We start from the raw sequence: 12,390 nt of genomic DNA on the forward strand, positions 1-12,390 counted from the left end.
CATTTTTCTCCAGCCTTTTTTTTCTGTGTTCTTCAGAAAGGATAATTTTTCTTTCTTTCTTTCTTTCTTTTTTTTGAGGTAGAGTTTTGCTCTTGTCGCCCACAATGCAGTGGCACTATCTTGGCTCACTGCAACCTCTGCCTCTTGTGTTCAAGTGATTCTCCTGCCTCAGCCTCCCAAGTAGCTGGGATTACAGGCACCCGCCATCATGCCCGACTAATTTTTGTATTTTTAGTAGAGGTGGGGTTTCATCATTGTTGGCCAGGCTGGTCTGGAACTCCTGACCTCAGGTGATCCACCTGCCTCGGCCTCCCAAAGTGCAGGGATTACAGGTGTGAACCACCTCGCCTGGCTGCAGAAAGGATAATTTCTACTCATCTATCTATGTCTATAGATGTGAGATGATAGAGGGAAATAATCAGTAAGTTCAGACTCTTGCTGTTCTTATATGACATTTGGGTAGATTTCATGAATAGACCCTTTTTAGTTTATTATTTGCTTTTGGTTGATTTCCAGTCCTAAAACGCTTGTTTAAACAATTTTGTACTTTTTTTAAAAATGAAATGTTTCATGAATTTGCGTGTCATCCTTGTGCAGGGGCCATGCTAATCTTCTCTGTATCATTCCAATTTTAGTTCACGTGCTGCTGAAGTGAGCAAAACAACTTTATACTTTTATATTTGTTTTGGCGGAGAGAGGATTTGTCCACCTTTTTAGGCTGCTCTAACTTGAAGTATCATCTCTGGTATGTTTATAGTTTTTTTAATGTTTACATTTTGGAGTTTTAATTTTGTTCATTCAGTAGCTTGAGATAGGGATCTAACTTTGTTTTTCTTCCAAATGAATAGATAATTTACCAAACAACTTCTGGCTGACTGACTGCATCCCCAGCTTCAGTCTGTTTGTGTATATAATTTTTGGTTGAGACTAATGTTTGAGCATGTGTGTGTATGTTGGTGCAGCTGTGGAAGAAAATGAATGGCACGTAGGTCCTCAAAATAAAATGAATCACCTCGAAATGTTAAGATAAAATGGAAGCATCTGTATGCAATGGGTGAGATTAATCTGTGGAAGACATCTCAGAGATGATCAGTGTTTAGACTGTTATTTGTGATGCTGTTGTGTCTGACTTTGAGCCATTCATGACTCTACATACTTGTTTTTTTTACATCCTGTCTACATCTTTTCCTGCATCTAATCTTAGTCCAACATTTTGATTTTAGCTTTTCTGCTATTTTTGTACACTTGGCAACAACGTGGGACCCTTATTTAAAAGAGCAAGTGGCCTTATAAAAGAGACCCCAGAAAGATTCCTCACCCCTTTTACCATGTGAAAACACAGAAAAAGACAGCCATCTATGATCCAGGAAGCAGACCCTCACCAGACTCCAAATCTGCCAGTGTCTTGACTTTGCACTTCCAGCCTCTAGGACCATGGGTAATTAATTTCTGCCTATGGCATTTTGTTATAGCAGCTTGAACAGACTAAAACAACGACTTATGCATAAGGAAAATTAACTTTTGGCAAGTTATTTTTATGGCAATGACCTCTCACTCAAGGATATTCAGCAGGTAATTGCAGAAGGAGATAGGAACTCACCTCTGTCTGCAACAGTTCTGAAAAAAAATCTCTTAAACACCACAATTCAACAGGGGGATGTGTCCTGAAAGAGAAATGGGCTTCATTTTAGGTGGGTAAGTCAATCTCCATAGTAATTAGAGACAAAGTACATAAAGCAGATCATGTGACATAGGACTCAATAAATGGTAGTTATCAGCATCATCATCGTTATAATCATTATATGATAGTTGTTTTGTGATACAGCTAAAATTAAACAAAATTTAAGGATACCGGCCAGCCCTAAATGAAATGTTAGGGTGAAATTCCAGGCTCTGACAAGCCAAGGCCCAGATAGAACCATAATGCAAGGTCCCCTTACATGGCACTACTATGCTGAGAGCTCGGCCCTGCCTGGAAGTGTCACCTACCTTATCAGTTGCACCATCACTCTAGTTAGCTACCTCATGCTGGGGAGTGTTTCTATGGTGTACAATAGGCCCGCTGAGAGAAAGAGTCTTTGATGCTATTTATTTGGGCTGAGATAGGTCTATGGCTGCCTACATGGGCAGCATTTCAGGGGTAGCACACAGGCTTTGAGATCTGGATGCAGCCCTACTCATGTCCTAGCTGCGTGAGCTTCGCAAGTTGCTTTATCCCTCCGAGACCCAGGTCTTGTATCTATAAAACAAGGTTGATGATACTTTGCAGGGTTTTTGTGAAAATTGGAGATAATATGTAGGAAGTATTCAGTACACCCTAAGTGCTATATAATGGTATTATTTAAACACTTCAACAGCATCCATTAGTGACCCCTATCTTGGAGGTTTTACTTGAGGCTTAAAAGAAAAAAATATGTAAAGTACCTAGTACATAATAGACCCTTAATAACTGGTAGACTATTATGTAAGTTTCAAGGAATACAGTTATCGAATGGACTTCTTTAAGTGTAATTCTCAATTTGTAGTTAAGAGGCTTGGGTCTTGGATCTAGAGCTACTTAGCTGTGTGCTCTGGGTCTCAGTTTCCTCACTCGAAAATGACATATTTGCACAAATGAGAAGCCAAGATGTCTCTTTTTATAAATTGAAAAGGAAACTTTTTTACAATTAGTAAGGAAGGAGCTTTGGAATACTAGGGAACATTCTAGAAGCCTGGCTTAACACTACTAAGTTAGGGTCATTAAATTTTCAAAATGAATGAATTCATTAGGAATAAGAGAGGAAGAAAAATATGCATAGCCGAGTTAATTCATTCAGATATATTAGCTGTGCACCTGAGTCTTGGAGAAATGTCTTGCTCCTCTGAGTTCCTCCAAACGGGATTTTTGATGGAGTCTTACATGTTTTGCTTTCTTCTCACATCAAAACATTCCACGTACTTTGAGTTTAGATTCAGCCCTTCCTCCTGGTATTAAGGAAGCAGTGAATACATCACCATCAACCTTCTTTCTATCAATATGAGAGACCTACATGCTGTTTTTTTTTATTTTTATAAGAACACCTTTTTGCAGCCAGAAGATTTAGCTTACCTTGAAAGAAACTTTCCTCTTAATTAAAAAGCTATTAACGACATGCTCTTTGAGTTAAATATTGGTGTTTGTGGGGGGAGGGGTGCGGGGAGAGGTTGGTGAATGAGAAAGTTCTGCTTTGGGGATTCTGATACAAAAACTATTAAGGGATTACATAGTTGCCTTAGCCCTGCATACATTCTTCATGATTCATTTATTTGTTCTCGTACGCTCAGTGCCTGACACATAGTACAGGTATCTGCTAAAATGTTTGTCGAATTAGTAAATGAATAAGAGAAATGTCTTTTCATAGTCTCCAGTAAGGAAAATAGCATAAATAATCTTGAATGTGTTTCTGGTGGATTCTGTTTGAATAGAATTTAACTGGGCAGGGTACGTGGATCTTGGGAAACTGGGTTTAGGAGCAGTCAGGGAAGGGGAGATGCTAGCTTAGTACCTGCTGGGACCTCTTCCTTCAGACAGAAAAAGGGATGGCATAGTGTGAGGAGGTTAACAACCCACTGCTGTGGGCTTAGCATTCAGTCTCCAGCCCGAATAAGGCCTGTTGGCCTCCTCCAACCATAGTTGGGAATTGGGTATGCACGTGTGGGGAGGATGGGTAGGAATGGCTGAGCCTTGCCTGAGTTATTGGAAAGAAGCAAAGGTTGCAAAAACAAAAATAAAAACAAAAATGTTGAAACTAAAAATGTGTTTATATGTGGTATGAAGCAAGTGAATGACCCTTATACTTGCATTTGGTACTTGATGCCACTCTTTAAGGATGATGACTTTTCATACTGACGATGCCCCTTCCTTTCTAGAGGACCAAGAACTTCGCTTTATTCCTGGCAGTGTGCATTGCTCATGGCAGCATGAAAAAAACAGAGTCCTGAGTATGAAGTAGAAAAAAGAACAGACTAGAAGTCATGGATCACTCGGTAAGCTGTGGGGCTTCTGGCAAATTAACCTCTCTGGGGCTCTATTAGAACATCTGCAAAGTGAGGCGTTTGGACTAGCTGATCTTTTTTATTCAGCAACATAAACTGGGCTGGGTGCTAGGCAGTAGGAGCTTGAGTTGAGTCACACACAGTCCTGGTTGACATTCTGGCTGATAAGAGCTGGAAGAGGAGTTAATTAAAAATACCAGCAGACACAGAGGAGGGGATAATTCATTCTGTTTGCTAGGGCTTGGGAGCTGATATTTGAAAAGTAGAAATTCTCCAGAAATGTATTAATTTTGTCATCATTCATTCATTTATTCAACAAATGTTGACACTATGGCAACTGTATACAAGGATGCCTACTTTCTATAAAGAATAGGGAAATAGTTATGAAGAAAGCAGACAAAATCTACTTTCAGTTTAATCTAAGCTGAAGCTGCTAGGGGAGGTTGGGAGAAGGTACTATTAATTTTAGCTTTGAATGAATATTTAATATTGTTTCATTTCACTCTCCCAGTATACCCACAAAGAAGGCAGTATTCTCACTTTACAGTGAGAAACCTGAGGCCTAGAGGAGTGAAATCATTCACTGAGCTCATACTAATAAGTCATAAGGACTCAAGCCCCACCCCTGCCTGTGTTCAGAGTGCCAGCATTTACCCGTATTGCAATTTTATGGCAGAAGTGGCTTCCTAGGCCACTGGGTGAGTGAACACTTGTTTCACCTTCCCAACACTCCTTCTTTGAGGAACAGTGCACCTGTTTTCTTCTGGGGAGCTAAGCCCTCCCACTCTCAATTCAGTCCTATAAAGAGGAGCTCTCATCCCTCCTACAGGTGTCAGAGGCAAGGTCATGATGTGAGCTTAATGTATCAGACCACATGTCCTTCTAGGCACACTAATTGGCCCAACCAGTGATGGGCACAGGACCAAGCTGTACCAATTGGTATCAATGCCTGGACTTTTGCTGGAAATATTGAAAAAGAGTCTTGTTTTTTTCCCTGGGATTGTTAAACTGTAGACTGTAAGCCTAGAGTAGCTGATGGTCTCCAGAAGGGGTGAGGGAGCCTGCCTGAAAATGAAGCTTAATAGAGAAGTCTATTAGTTCATTCTCACATTGCTATAAATAAATACCTAAGACTGGATAATTTATAAGAAAAGAGGTTTAATTGGCTCATGGTTCTTCAGGCTGCACAATCATGGGGGAAGGTGAAAGGAGAGCAGGCTTCTCTCATAGTTGGAGCAGGAGGAAGAGAGATAGAGAGTGGGGAGGGAGGTTTTGTTGTAGGACTTTTCCCTTAGTTCAGCTAAGAGCTGGGTTCTTGTCACATGGCCATGAGAGATCAGGCTTGCAGACACTTTGAAGGCTGAGAATAAATGGAAATTATTGGGCAAAAGGGAAAAAAACCCCAACAGGGACCTTCTACAAAGCCAGAACCCTGCTAGTGTTCTTCCCGCCTCGCAGACTGAATCCCACGTTCCGCCCAGGAAGAGGAGGGGCCAGGCTCCTTCCGGCTGCAAACAGCACCAACTTCCCGAGGCTCCACCCCAGTGTGCACCCCTCCCAGTGCGCAGGCCATTTGGAGTTTCTCTGGGGACCCCTTTACACCTGGCTGTCTCGGTTTCATACACTTTTAAATGGCCAGATCTCTCGAGAACTTGCTCACTATTTTGAGGACAGCACCAAGGGGACTGTGCCGAACAATTCATGAGAAATTTGCCCCCATGATTTAAATCACTTCCCACCAGGCCCTACTGCTAACATTGGAGATTATAATTCAAAATGAGATTTGGGCAGTGACACACATCCAAATCACATCAAGAGGAAAGCAGAATCAGAGCAACAATTTCCAGAAAACATTGTTGGAGGCCTTGGATCTAATTTTGCCTGAAACAGGCACTTATTCCTGTGCTTTCAGTTCTATGAGCTAATACATTATTCTTTTTCCTGTTAATGTAGTCTGGGTTATTATTACTTGCAATCTAAGCATCTGGAAGAATAAAGCCTCCAAGAGAGTGCAGAGAATGTTTATTTCTCTTTCTCCCTAGTGTGTTCTTCACAGTACCTGCAAAAGTCTCTTCCAACTTCACTTAAACTTTTCTTCTGGGAGGTAAAGACGACATGGTTTTTTGCTCTGCTGTGTCTCAGAACTCTGTCCCCAGGGTCATATTTCTATATATGAGGTGATACCAGGCTTCGCATGCTCAAGTATGGATTGGGCAGCCCTCCTTACTGAGTGTTAACCAACATCTCTCCCTCTGTCCTCTCCAGCGCCTCTCTATCCAGCTCTGGCTCCTTTTCTCACCATGCTGTGACCCCAGACAAGCTCTGTCTAACACTGAGGATGTCATGCTCAGAGTCTATATGACTGCTCTACAGTGGCAGCATGAATGAAGGCTGAGGATGACGAGAGGGGACAGCTTCTTCCCTGATCCTAGTCTCCAGTAATGTTTTTTCCAGACTCAGAGTCCCAGAATCTCACCTCTGGAGAGCCTGCCAGATGTAGGCTAATCTTTATAAGCTGAGAGTCAAAGGAGCCCTTACTATCTTTTTATTAGGAATGAGAGAGGTTGTTGGGTGCTGCATGTGACTTTACCTGGCCTCACCATCTGTCTCACTGCTGACATCTGGCACCCAGTCTGATTGTTCCATTTTTTTCATTTAGAGCTCCATCCTCCAGGGTCATCAGAGCCCATTTATTCAAGGGAATGGGGTGACTCTTCTGCTTCCTGTTCATGTTTCCTGACTGCTCCCAGACAAACTAGTATCTGAATTGCTAGGTATACCATTGCCGAATGCTAACAGGAGATATCCTCTTTCCCATAACCAGAGCAAAATAATAGGTGTTTTCACTTCATTGGGTCTTTAAGTTTTGCCCAAGAAATGATCCACCTGGGTTTGAGCAGTACCTTCTTTAAACTTACGGCCTATGGAGTCCCAATCAGATAATTATCTGAGGTGCAAGGAGTCCTGCCTGTATTGACTAGCACAGCTTATGCAGGGTCTCCACCTTGACCTTGGATGGTTCGGTATCCTCCTCCTCACCATCAGAAGGGATCTTCCTCTTCAAGCCAAGTCTGGGGTTGAATATTGCAGCAAGTGTTTTATTGGGGGACACCCACAATCATGTGTTGGAGGCTCTTAAGTGTACAGCTCTCAGTAACAGAACCACCAGCCTCAATATTTAAGCAGAGACTTTTAATCTACTGTCTGGAAAGTGTTGGGCATCTGAACTGCACATCCTGGAGACCTGAGGCATTCGGCCCCCCAACAACAAAGCACTGTTCAACTTGAGGACATGAATGAGTTAAACATGGGTCTCTATGACATTATCTCCAACAACCATCTCTTTCCACCTTGATCCCTGCCTGTGTGGTCCTTGAACCAGGGATGAATTTTTCTCTTCTTGCTGTTGCATTCTCTGAGACCATTCTCAGCTTTTATTAAGAAAGAGCTTTGCAGGCCAGGCGCAGTGGCTCACACCTGTAATCCCAGCACTTTGGGAGGCCAAGCCGGGCGGATCACGAGGTCAGGAGATCGAGACCATCCTTGCTAACAAGGTGAAACCCCGTCTGTACTAAAAATACAAGAAATTAGCCAGGCATGGTGGCGTGTGCTGTAGTCCCAGCTGAGGCAGGAAAATCGCTTGAACCCAGGAGTTGGAGGTTACAGTGAGCCGAGATCGCACCACTGCACTCCAGTCTGGGCGACAGAGTAAGACTCTGTCTCAAAAAAACAAAAACAAAAACAAAAAAAATCAGAGTTTTGTAAAACGCCATTGACAACAAATCCAATTCCAATGCCTGCGTAAGGACATGAGTCTGAGCTCCAGGGGGCTCCCTGGCAGCATTCGGTCTTGACAAACACCTCCAAAATAAATTCACTCTAGAAGACTGACATCACTTTGTAAGAATGAAGAAATCCTTTTCAGAAATACTGTGTAGAGAGTAGCTTGCAGATGAAACTAAACAATGCCTGGGAGGGAAGTCTGAATGGAAGATCAGATTAAAAGAGAGTCAGTGGGTCATAGAAAGAAGGTGTAGATAGAAGGTGTAGAAAGAAGGTGTAGACAGCGGTGAAGATATTTCCATGTTTATACAGATAGCGGTGTAGATATTTCCATGTTTATACCGATAGCGGTGTAGATATTTCCATGTTTATACAGATAGCGGTGTGGATATTTCCGTGTTTATACAGATAGCGGTGTGGATATTTCCATGTTTATAGAGATAGCGGTGTGGATATTTCCACGTTTATAGAGATAGCGTTGTAGATATTTCCATGTTTATACAGACAGCGGTGTAGATATTTCCATGTCTATACAGACAGCGTTGCAGATGTTTCCATGTTTCTACAGGTAGCGGTGTAGATATTTCCATGATTACACAGATAGCGGTGTAGATATTTCCATGTTTATACAGATAGTGGTGTAAAAGTTTTAAGGTTTATAGAGACAGCAGTGTAGATATTTCCGTGTTTATAGAGATAGCGGTGTAGATATATCCATGTTTATACAGATAACGGTGTAGATATTTCCATGTTTATAGAGATAGCAGTGTAGACCTTTCCATGATTATACAGACAGCGGTGTAGATATTTCGATGTTTATACAGGTAGCGGTGTAAATGTTTACATGTTTATAGAGATAGCATTGTAGATATTTCCATGTTTATACAGATAGCGGTGTAGGTAATTCCATGTTTATACAGATAGTGGTGTAAATGTTTAAATGTTTATAGAGATAGCGGAGTAGATATTTCCACGTTTATACAGAGAGCGGTGTAGATATTTTCATGTCTATACAGATAGCGGTGTAGATATTTCAATGTTTATACAGATAGCGGTGTAGATATCTCAATGTTTATAAAGATAGCAGTGTAGATATTTCGATGTTTATACAGATAGCGGTGTAGATATTTCGATGTTTATACAGGTAGCTGTGTAGTTGTTTCCATGTTTATACAGACAGCAGTGTAGATATTTACATGTTTATACAGGTAGCGGTGTAGATATTTCCATGTTTATACAGGTAGCGGTGTGGATATTTCCATGTTTATACAGATAGCAGTGTAGATATTTCCAGGTTTATAGAGATAGCGGTGTGGATATTTCCATGTTTATACTGATAGCGGTGTACATATTTCCATGTTTATACAGAGAGCGGTGGAGTTATTTCCATGTTTATACAGACAGCGGTTTAGATGTTTCCATGTTTCTACAGGTAGCGGTGTAGACATTTCCATGTTTATACAGACAGCGGTGTGGATGTTTCCACGTTTATACAGATAGCGGTGTAAATGTTTACATGTTTATAGAGATAGCGTTGTAGATATTTCCATGTTTATACAGATAGCGGTGTAGGTAATTCCATGCTTATACAGATAGCGGTGTAAATGTTTAAATGTTTATAGAGATAGCAGTGTAGATATTTCCATGTTTATACAGATAACGGTGTAGATATTTCCATGTTTATTGAGATAACGGTGTAGATATTTCCATGTTTATACAGACAGCGGTGTGGATGTTTCCATGTTTCTACAGGTAACGGTGTAGATATTTCCATGTTTATTCAGATAGCGGTGTAGATATTTACATTTTATAGAGATAGTGGAGTAGATATTTCCATGTTTATACAGGTAGCGGTGAAGACATTTCCATGTTTATAGAGATAGCAGTGTAAATGTTTACATGTTTATACAGATAGCATTGTAGATATTTCCATGTTTATACAGATAGCGGTGTAGGTGATTCCATGTATATACCGATAGCGGTGTAAATGTTTATATGTTTATAGAGATACTGCTGTAGATATTTCCATGTTTATACAGATAGCGGTGCATATATTTCCACGTTGATATAGATAGCGGTGAAGATGTTTCCATGTTTATAGAGATAGCGGTGTAGATAGTTCCATGTTTATATAGATAGCGGTGTAAATATTTCCATGTTTATACAGATAGCGGTGTAGATGTTTCCAAGTTTATAGAGATAGCTGTGTAGATATTTCCATGTTTATAGAGATAGCGGTGTAAATATTTCCATGTTTATAGAGATAGCGGTGTAAATATTTCCAGGTTTATAGAGATAGCGGTTTAAATATTTCTGTGTTTATAGAGATAGTGGTGTAGATATTTCAATGTTTATAGAGATAGCGGTGTACATATTTCCATGTTTTTAGAGATAGCGGTGTAAATATTTCAATGTTTATACAGATAGCGGTGTAAATATTTCCATGTTTATGGAGATAGCGGTGTAGATATTTTCATGGGTATAGACATAGCGGTGTAGATATTTCCATGTTTATACAGATAGCGGTGTAAATGTTTACATGTTTATAGAGATAGAGGTGTAGATATTTCCATGTTTATACATATAGTGGTGTAGATATTTCCATGTTTATACAGAGAGCAGTGTAGATATTTCCATGTTTACACAGGTAGCGGTGTAGAAAATTCCATGTTTATACAGATAAGGGTGTAGAAATTTCCATGTTTATAAAGATAGCGGTGTAGATGATTCCATGTTTATACAGATAGCGGTGTAGATATTTCCATGTTTTTACAGACAGTGGTGTAGATATTTCCATGTTTATACAGACAGCGGTGTAGATATTTCCACGTTTATAGAGACAGCGGTGTAGATATTTCCATGTTTATAGAGACAGAGGTGTAGATATTTCCACGTTTATACAGACAGCAGCGTAGATATTTCCATGTTCATACAGACAGTGGTGTAGATATTTCCATGTTTATACAGATAGCGGTGTAGATATTTCCATGTTTATAGAGACAGCGGTGTAGATATTTCCATGTTTATAGAGACAGAGGTGTAGATATTTCCATGTTTATACAGACAGTGGTGTAGATATTTCCATGTTTATAGAGACAGCGGTGTAGTTATTTCCATGTTTATACAGACAGCGGTTAAGATTTTCCATGTTTATACAGAGAGCGGTATAGGTATTTCCATGTTTATAGAGACAGCGGTGTAGATTTTCCAAGTTTATACAGATAGCGGTGTAGATATTTCCAAGTTTAAACAGATAGCGGTGTAGTTATTTCCATGTTTATACCGATAGCGGTGTAGATATTTTCAAGTTTATACAGACAGCGGTGTAGATATTTCCATGTTTATACAGATAGCGGTGTAGATATTTCGATGTTTATACAAGTAGAGGTGAAGTAATTTCCATGTTGATACCGACAGCGGTGTAGATATTACCATGTTTATACAGATAGCGGTTTAGATGTTTCCATGTTTATACACGTAGCGGTGTAGATGTTTCCATGTTTATACAGATAAAACTGTAGATAATTCTATGTTTATACAGATAGCAGAGTAGATATTTACATGTTAATACAGGTTGCGGTGTAGTTATTTCCATGTATATATAGATAGCGGTGTAGTTATTTCCAAGTTTATACAGATAGCAGTGTAGATATTTCCACGTTTATAAAGATAGCGGTGTAAATATTTCCATGTTTATACAGATAGTGGTGTAGATATTTCCATGTTTATACAGGTAGCGGTGTACATATATCCATGTTTATACAGATAGCGGTGCAGATGTTTCCTTGTTTACACAGGTAGCGGTGGAGATGTTTCCATGTTCATACAGATAGCGGAGTAGATATTTCCATGTTCATATGGATAGCGGTGTAGGTATTTCCATGTTCATACAGATAGCAGCGAAGATATTTCCATGTTTATACAGATAAGGGTGTAGATATTTCCATGTTTATACCGGTAGAGGTGTAGATATTTCCATGTTTATACAGAAAGCGGTGCAGATGATTCCTTCTTCATACAGGTAGCAGTGTAGATGTTTCCATGTTTATTCAGGTAGCGGTGTAGATGTTTCCATGTTCATATAGATAGCGGAGTAGATATATCCATGTTGTTACAGATAGCGGGGTAGATATTTCCATGTTCAGAGAGCGGTGTAGATATTTCCATGTTCATACAGATAGCGATGTACATATTTTCATGTTTATACAGATAGCGGTGTAGATATTTCCAAGTTTAAACAGATAGTGGTGTAGATATTTCCATGTTTATGCAGATAGCGGTGCAGATATTTCCATGTTTATACATGTAGCGGTGTAGATATTTTCATGTTTATACAGGTAGCGGTGTAGATGTTTCCATGTTTATACAGATAGCGGTGTAGATAGGTCCATGGTCATGCAGATAGAGGTGTAGATATTTCCATGTTCATACAGTTAGCAGTGTAGATATTTCCAGGTTTATACAGGTAGTGGTGTAGTTATTTCCATGTTTATACAGACAGCAGTGTAGGTATTTCCATGTTTATACAGGTAGCGATGTAGATATTTCCATGTTTATACATATAGCTGTGTAGATATTTCCATGTTTATACAG

General features: G+C 39.9%; 1 non-coding gene across 1 annotated transcript; it reads right to left on the bottom strand.

The window, feature by feature from the left end:
- Positions 1-552: 552 nt before the first annotated feature.
- On the bottom strand, positions 553-659 carry LOC129529222 (U6 spliceosomal RNA). Its single transcript, XR_010132377.1, has one exon. It is a non-coding gene; the product is annotated as a U6 spliceosomal RNA (small nuclear RNA).
- Between the last annotated feature and the right edge of the window lie 11,731 nt (positions 660-12,390).

Source organism: Gorilla gorilla, chromosome 21 (genome assembly GCF_029281585.2).
Source record: "Gorilla gorilla gorilla isolate KB3781 chromosome 21, NHGRI_mGorGor1-v2.1_pri, whole genome shotgun sequence".
Lineage (NCBI taxonomy): Eukaryota > Metazoa > Chordata > Mammalia > Primates > Hominidae > Gorilla > Gorilla gorilla.